Source organism: Suricata suricatta, chromosome 5, assembly GCF_006229205.1.
Source record: "Suricata suricatta isolate VVHF042 chromosome 5, meerkat_22Aug2017_6uvM2_HiC, whole genome shotgun sequence".
Taxonomy (NCBI): Eukaryota; Metazoa; Chordata; class Mammalia; order Carnivora; family Herpestidae; genus Suricata; species Suricata suricatta.
This window is the reverse complement of record NC_043704.1, coordinates 2,712,327-2,719,292: the sequence shown is the minus strand read 5'-3', so window position 1 is coordinate 2,719,292 and position 6,966 is coordinate 2,712,327. Positions and strand designations below refer to the sequence as shown.

General features: G+C 64.0%; 1 long non-coding RNA gene across 2 annotated transcripts; it reads left to right on the top strand.

Annotated features, from left to right (window-relative positions):
• The first annotated feature begins 563 nt into the window (after positions 1 to 563).
• LOC115291410 lies at positions 564 to 6,960 on the top strand. Of its 2 annotated transcripts, none has more exons than XR_003908432.1 (4): positions 564 to 617; positions 846 to 991; positions 3,834 to 3,898; positions 5,883 to 6,960. It is a non-coding gene; the product is annotated as an uncharacterized LOC115291410 (long non-coding RNA). The 2 variants fall into 2 exon arrangements; XR_003908431.1 differs by lacking the exon at positions 564 to 617 and adding an exon at positions 625 to 676.
• Positions 6,961 to 6,966: the final 6 nt, after the last annotated feature.

The window sequence follows — 6,966 nt, the reverse complement described above, 5'->3', positions numbered from 1 at the left end:
CAGGATTCCTGGGCATCCTGCCTGGCACCTGCAGCCTGGGAATTAGTCCGGGAATTTTCCCAAGGAGAAGCCTGACTCTACACAGGGGTGGGGGTTCTGGCCCGTGTCTGTGGCAGGGTGTGGGCTGACAGGGGCTGTGGGCACTGCTTCCCGCCAGGCACTGCTGGCCCACAGCAAGGAACCCGGGAGGCTGCAGACCCCGGCTTTCCCCAGCACCCGCCACCTCGGTTCCATCTGCTCAGCTGGGCCCCGCGCCTCCTTCCCAGAGGGGAGTTTCTGCAAAACACAGGGGTTCTTCCTGACCCCGCCGAGGATCCATCCGGCCGGGCGCACGCAAGTCCACGTTCGCGAGAACGTAATCCCGCCGTGCGCACGCAAGTCCACGTTCGGGAGAACGTAACCGGCCGTGCGCACGCAAGTCCACGTTCGCGAGAACGTAATCCCGCCGTGCGCACGCAAGTCCACGTTCGCGAGAACGTATTCCGGCCGTGCGCACGCCAAGTCCACGTTCGCGAGAACGTAATCCCGCCGTGTGCACGCAAGCCCACGTTCCCGAGAACGTAACCGGCCGTGCGCACGCAAGTCCACGTTCTCAGGAACATAAATGTGACCCAAAGGTCAGAACATGGCTCAACCACCTGCCTTTCCCCTTCCCGGAACCAGAAGGACAAACGGGGTGGGGATGGGGCAGGGATGTTCTGGTTCCTCTTCTATTCCACACCCAGACTCATTCTAGAATCTTCTTTCTGCCCCTCAAATAACTGAAGAAATTAACCAAGTCCTACCGCCCCAGCCCCTTCAAATCCACCAGCATCAGCTTATTTGGAACGTTTTCATTTTTCTAGGAGACCCCAGTGAAGGTCCAGACCTGATCTGCACTCAGGACACTGCCCCCGCCACCCTCACGCCTGGACGGTGGGGACGGTGGGGGCAGCCCCGGGTGTCCCTGGCCTGGTAGGAGGCATCGGGAAGGGCAGAAGCAGGAGCCAAGGTGCGTGTGAGGAGACGTGTGTGGCTGTGAGATCTGATCCCGCATCCAGACTCCTCCCCAGTGCTGTGAACACAGATGCCCTGCTCCTGTCACCTCGGCCGTGCTTTGTGGGGAATTTGGAAAGTACAGGAGAACTTGGTGGCTGGTTTGTGAGTGCCCCCCGGCCTTTAACCTTTAAGGAGGTTTCAATTAGGACAGACCACAATACAGGGTACAAGGGAGGCTTCACATGTGTACCTGTGGGGACAGGAGTCCTGTGAGACATACAGGGACTCAGCACTGGGGACCCACCCCCAGCAGCACAAGCCGGGACACAGCAGGTGGGCCATCTCGGGCCGAGGACAGGTGGGGGGGGGGCTAGCTGACAGCTGTGGCCGTGGCTCAGAGGGGACAGGCTTGGGGGTGGGGGCTGACATCGCAGCTGCCCCGCCCGAGGGACGATCCCCATCCAAACCCCCAGCCCTCACCCTGCACCCAGCGTCCCCAGGAGCGGCTTCCCAGACCCCAGGATGGGGTTCCAGACGGTCAGTGGGGGCGTCAGCAAGGATGCCTCACCAGCCCCCCAGTCCCGCCGGGCGCGTCCCCTCCGGCTCTGCGCCTGGAGGGGGGTGGGGACAGCCCTCCCTGCCGCCCACCCTCTCTCTCAGCCTCCCAGTGTGGGCAAGCGTCGCTCTCTGTCACCCGCCCCCGCCCCGCCCCCGCTTCCCCAGCCCGCTGACCACCGTGCCATTTTGCTGTTTATAAGCGACAAACCGTGAGCAGGTGAGGGTAGCTGATTTCACGAAAGCCGAATTTTCTATCTGCATCTTATTACAGATTTAACATTTGTGCTAACATAAACTAGGATTTAAATTAACATATTTTTTTGTTAACATAAAGAATGTAACGTAAGAAGGCCGTCCACTCATCAAGCAGCACATGCCGTGTGTTTCACTTGTGTCAGGAGACGCGTGTATGGGAGGCTCCGTGTGGTGCTGGGAGATCAGACCCCACGCCCAGAGGCGCCGGCTCCCACCCGCGTCTTCCCAGTGCCGGCCACACACATGCCAGGCCTCAGGCTGTCGCTTTATTGTTTTTTAATATTTTTTAATGTTTGTTTATTCCTGATGGAGAGAGAGACACAGTGTGAGCGGGGGAGGGTCAGAGAGAGGGAGACCCAGAATCCGAAGCAGCTCCAGGCCCCGAGCTGTCAGCACAGAGCCCCACGCAGGGCTCGAACCCACGAACTGTGAGATCAGGACCTGAGCCGAAGTGGGACGTTTAACCGGCTGGGTCACCTAGGCGCCCCTTAAACTGTCACTGTAAGCAGCAGCACAGTGTGTTTGATTTGGGAACCAGACCCACCCCCAAAATGTAGGTGATACTTAACTTCACCACACGGCACTCACTGCAGAACTGTCCTCTGGCTGGGCGTGACTATGCGTGGGTTCTGTCTCCAGGTGGGGAGGGTGACGGCTGCTGGAGAAAGGGGGGGTCTTCGTGCTGAGAGGGGCAAGCGTGTGAGCGTCATGCCCAGCACGGGCCCTTGGCACCTGCTCAGGGCCAGCGAGACACATGGTGAGGACCAGAGCGGGTCCGGGAGGAGCACAGTGAGGACCAGAGCGGGTCTGGGAGAAGCACCCAGCAGAACCATCCAGAACACATGCTCCCAAGTCAACAGTCCCGGCGAGGATGCAGGAAAAAACACGCACTGTCTCTCAGCAAGGCTGTGTGCACGTGGGCACAGACAAACGAATAAAGTGTGTGCAGAGGTGTGCCCGGACGTCCTGCCCCAGACCGGCCCTGAGCCACCTTGGGGCACACGGGGTCTCCCACATGCTCGTTTAAGTTCTGCTCTGTGTCAGCTATTTCTTGGGACTCACACGGGAGCTGCCCAAACCACAACCTGCCCTTTCCTGGCCCCAGGGGAGGCTGGCCGGCCCCAGGAAGGCGTGGTCTCCTGCTCCCCCGCGGGGTTTGGAGTGCCTCGCTCCCCTGAGCCCCGAGGCCCGCACGGCACTGGCCGTCTGGCCGTCCTCTGCGGGGCCAGAGCACCTGCCCCGCCTGTTGTGTGCCTCCCACCTTGTTCCATGTGCCAGATGCCATGTGCCGCCCAGACGCCTTGCTGTGGGCGGGGGGCGGCAGCAGGCACGCTCCATGGCGGGAGAGGCCCGGGGGTCTGGGGGCAGGGGTCCAGGGCACTGGAGGCCACTGTCCAGCCCAGCCTGTTCTTGTCAGAGCAGCCAGAGGCCCGGGTTTGGGTGAGGAAACAGGCCAGGCAGGTGGGGGAGTCCATGCAGGTGCGCCCTCCAAGCGCACCCGCTGAGCAATGCAGGGGTGTGTCCCCAGCTGCCGGGCTGCCGCCCTCAGCTCATTCACGGCCCTTATCTGCGCTGGAATGTTTCACTTGGCAGGATGTGCAGCACTCCCCCGCCTCCCCGCCCCGTGCCAGCCAGAAGGTTCTTTGAAAAGAGCTCACTTCCTCCCAGCCTGGCCTGGCTCAGGGTCAGGCTCCCACGTGGAGAAACGAAAACGCAGGGCGAGTCCCCGTGCTGCTTCCCAGGAAAGTCCCCGCAAAGTCCCGCTCCCTCCCGACATTTCCACGAGGCTTAATTTAGCCCAAGGAGGAAAGGGGGTTTCTCTCTCCCAAAAGCCCTGGCGGCTCACAGGCAAACTGGGCCACCGCGTCCCCCAACGCGGCCTTGGCGGCCGTGCTCCAGGGACGGGGCGCCCTCGCTGGACGGGCTGCAGGGAAGAGGTGAGGACGCCTTACCCAGGCCAGGACCCACCGCACCCCACGACCAGGGGCCGCTGAACCCCAGCACAAAACCCTGTCCTGACCAGTCTGCCTTATGCCTTCTAGGTCTTTCTCGGCATAACAGGGTCTGCACATCAGAAATCCAAAGTCCCTCCCGGGAACCAGAGCAGGTACGTTTGGGTCAGAAGAAGGTGATGACCTAGAGCAGGTGGGTATCTTGGGCCCCAGCCAGTGCGGTGGCCCCCAGGGACCCTGCTGGGGGTACAGTTCCCTGGAGGAGCCAGACATGCTTGCCCCCCTCCCCTCTCATCCCTGGCCTCACCTCCTGGAGCCCTGTAAGGCCGCCTCGTCCCAGCCCCTGACTCCAGCCCTCCTAGACCCTGACAGTCTGCATCCCTCTCCTGTGGCCCCAATGTCCTTTCCTTTGATCTATGTTCTCTTCAAGTCCAGGGACTCTGTGCTGCTGTCCACTGACTTCTATCCAATGAGCCTGTGATGCGTGGCCACACTGTGCCCTCCCTGCAAAGGCCCTTAGTGAGCAGGCATGGGGACAGCCTGTGCAAAGGTCCTGGGGCAGAGGTGCATGGACACAGCAGATTGGCCGGGCGCATCTCCAGGCATGACCTCACTCCACCCTGAGTGTGAGGAGGCGCTGCCTTTCATCGCCCAGAGGGCAGGTCTCCCCTTACGGCCCTGGGCTTAGCTGGCACTCACCCCGTCTCCTGCTGAGCTGGGTGATTCCACTTTCACACGGGATTTCCCCGGGAGCTGTCTCTGGCAAGGAGCCTGACCAGGAAATTCCCGGCCCACAGTCAATGAGGGAAGGTTGGCCCGGGGCCAGGCCTCGCCTGAGGAGGGCCCTGGGGGCTCCAGCGCTCTGGAGAAGGGGTGCTGCCTCCCCGCCCCGCCCCACCAGGGCCTCTCCGCAAGGACAGAGCTCGCCTTCTGCCTGTGTGCTGCCCAGACCGCAGTCACGCAGCGATGTCCAGGGACGTGCACGCGGCCCCCGGGCCAGCAGAGACAGACCTGCTGTGGCCCACAGCGGCAGGGGGCGAAGAAGGGTGTTGGGGCCCCGACTGCCCCCGTCACCATCTAGAAAGTCACCCCAACTCTGAAGGCAAGAGGACCGGCCAGGGAGGCGGGCAGGTGCAGAGCAGCATGGGGCCCGTGGGGGTCTGGAGCTCAAGGTCACCAACTGCCAGCCATCTGAGGGCGGGGGAGGGAGGTGCCAAGTGCGTGCGGGCGGGGCAGGCGGGCCTCACCGCTGCCCCTTCAAAGGCTGGGTCACCATCACCCAGCCCGTTCCCAGCTGCCCTCTGGACGGCGCCTGACCCCCCGTGTGCCTCCCCCTGCCAGGTGGGGTCTCCCTACCTCCTTCCTGGTCCCGGCGCAGATGGACACCCGCCCACTCCGGTCCCTGCCCTGTGATCAGGGGACCACACAGAACACACTGGTGTCTCCCAAAGTGACCCCGCTGACCAGAGTCCGCTTGGGGAGGGTCCGCCCCTACCTTGGCATCGTCTCCTTTTGGGTCTGGGACATAGGGTCCTCCCCGGCCACCTCCCCCTGCCCAGGGACTGCCTCCACCCTGTTGGGGCCCCGCCCCCCGACGGCAGCGGCAGCTCTCGCCCTGCTCCTCTTCCGGGAGAGACCCCCAGATCAGCGTCCCAGCCCCGGTGCCATCTCAGGTGCGCCTCAGCGAGCGCCCAGCTCCCATCACCCCCAGAACCAGCACCCCCAGAACCCCTCATTTCTGCCGACTGGCATTCTCAGCCCTGCCGGCCACAACTGGGCCAGTCTTCCCGATCCCCACCCTGGTTTCCCTCCGCGGCCGCCAGGTGACCCACCCCAGAGCCACCAGCTAAAGGTCAGCCCGCCCCGGCCCCCGTTCCACACCCACTGTCTTCCTGGGCCCTGGCCCCTAGGGCCCCGCTCCTCCTGTGGTCCCGTCTGCCTCTGCCCGGCACGTCGGCCCTCGGCACGGAGGTGGCAGGCTCTTCGGGCAGTGGAGGGGACACCTGCCTTGTCCTGCGCAGCCCACCCACTGACAACCCGGCCGCGTCCTCACAGCCAGACACCGTCCATGCCCCTTTCCCGTAGCGCCGGCCTGGCCTGCCCCAGCCGCACAGCTCCTTGATTTTCCCCGTTTCGCAGGTGAGGAAGTCGAGGCCCAGCAGGGTGGGCAGCTTGCCCCCAGGCCGCAGGGCAGAGGATGGAGCCCCCCACGCCAGGTTGCCCCAGCAGGAAACGCCCCCCGGAGGAAGTGCGCAGCTTGGGAGATCAAAGCCAGAGCCACCCACAGGCTCCTGCTGACGCGGAACCAGGAGGCGGGACACGGTGGGCAGCGGGATCTGGCCGCGCGCTGCTGCGAAATGCCAGCCCGGCTCGGGCAGCAGGGGTGTGCCGAGCCCAGGGCCCCGTCCGGGCCTGCCGCACCCCCGTCCCTGCAAGGACCCGAGGCGGCCGCCCAACACGCGGGGGGCTGGGCCAGGCTGCAGGCACTGGGGGCCACTGGCCTGGGGAGCTGGCGGACACACCACCACGCGCACCACGGTCACGCCAGACCCCGCCTGGGGGGGGAGGGAAGCCAGGCGGGACGCGCTGCCCCGTGGACACGAGGCAGAGGCCTGACCCCAGAGCGGGGCGAGGCCGGTACCCGAAAACACTGCAACCGTCAACATATATTCAAGATCTGAAAGAAGAAAGTCCACGTGCCAAGTATTACTTTTGGTGTTTCGAGGAAACCGGGTTCAATTTCAAATGCTCTCCAAACTGGTGACATGAATTCAGGCCAATGAGTTCACAGCAAGACGCGTGTGCACGTGAGGCTCTGGTCCCTCCTCCCAGCGGCCTGGGCCTCGGTGGCACCCGGGCCCTCAGGGCTGCGGTTCTGAAAGCAGGGACTCCTGGAGACGCAGGGACTGAGTAATACAGCGAAGTTCTTAGAAACCGAGAGTTTCAGAATAAGACGGCGGTGACAGCAGCCGGGGCTCGCGGCCCCCAGGACGCCGCGCTCAAAATGGAAACGGCGGTCCGCGCTGTCAAAGTTCCCTCCGTGCCCGCTCCGCAGTCTGCTGTCCCCGCCGGTCCCACGAATAACCCGGAGCGCACACGTCTGACCCGGCCCGGCGGCTGGTTTGGAACCGCCATCCCCTCTGGAAGGAACCGGAGAAGCAGCAGACCCCGCGGGAGGCCGGAGGGAGGGGTGCCTGGCGACCCGGGACCGGCCGGGGACAAT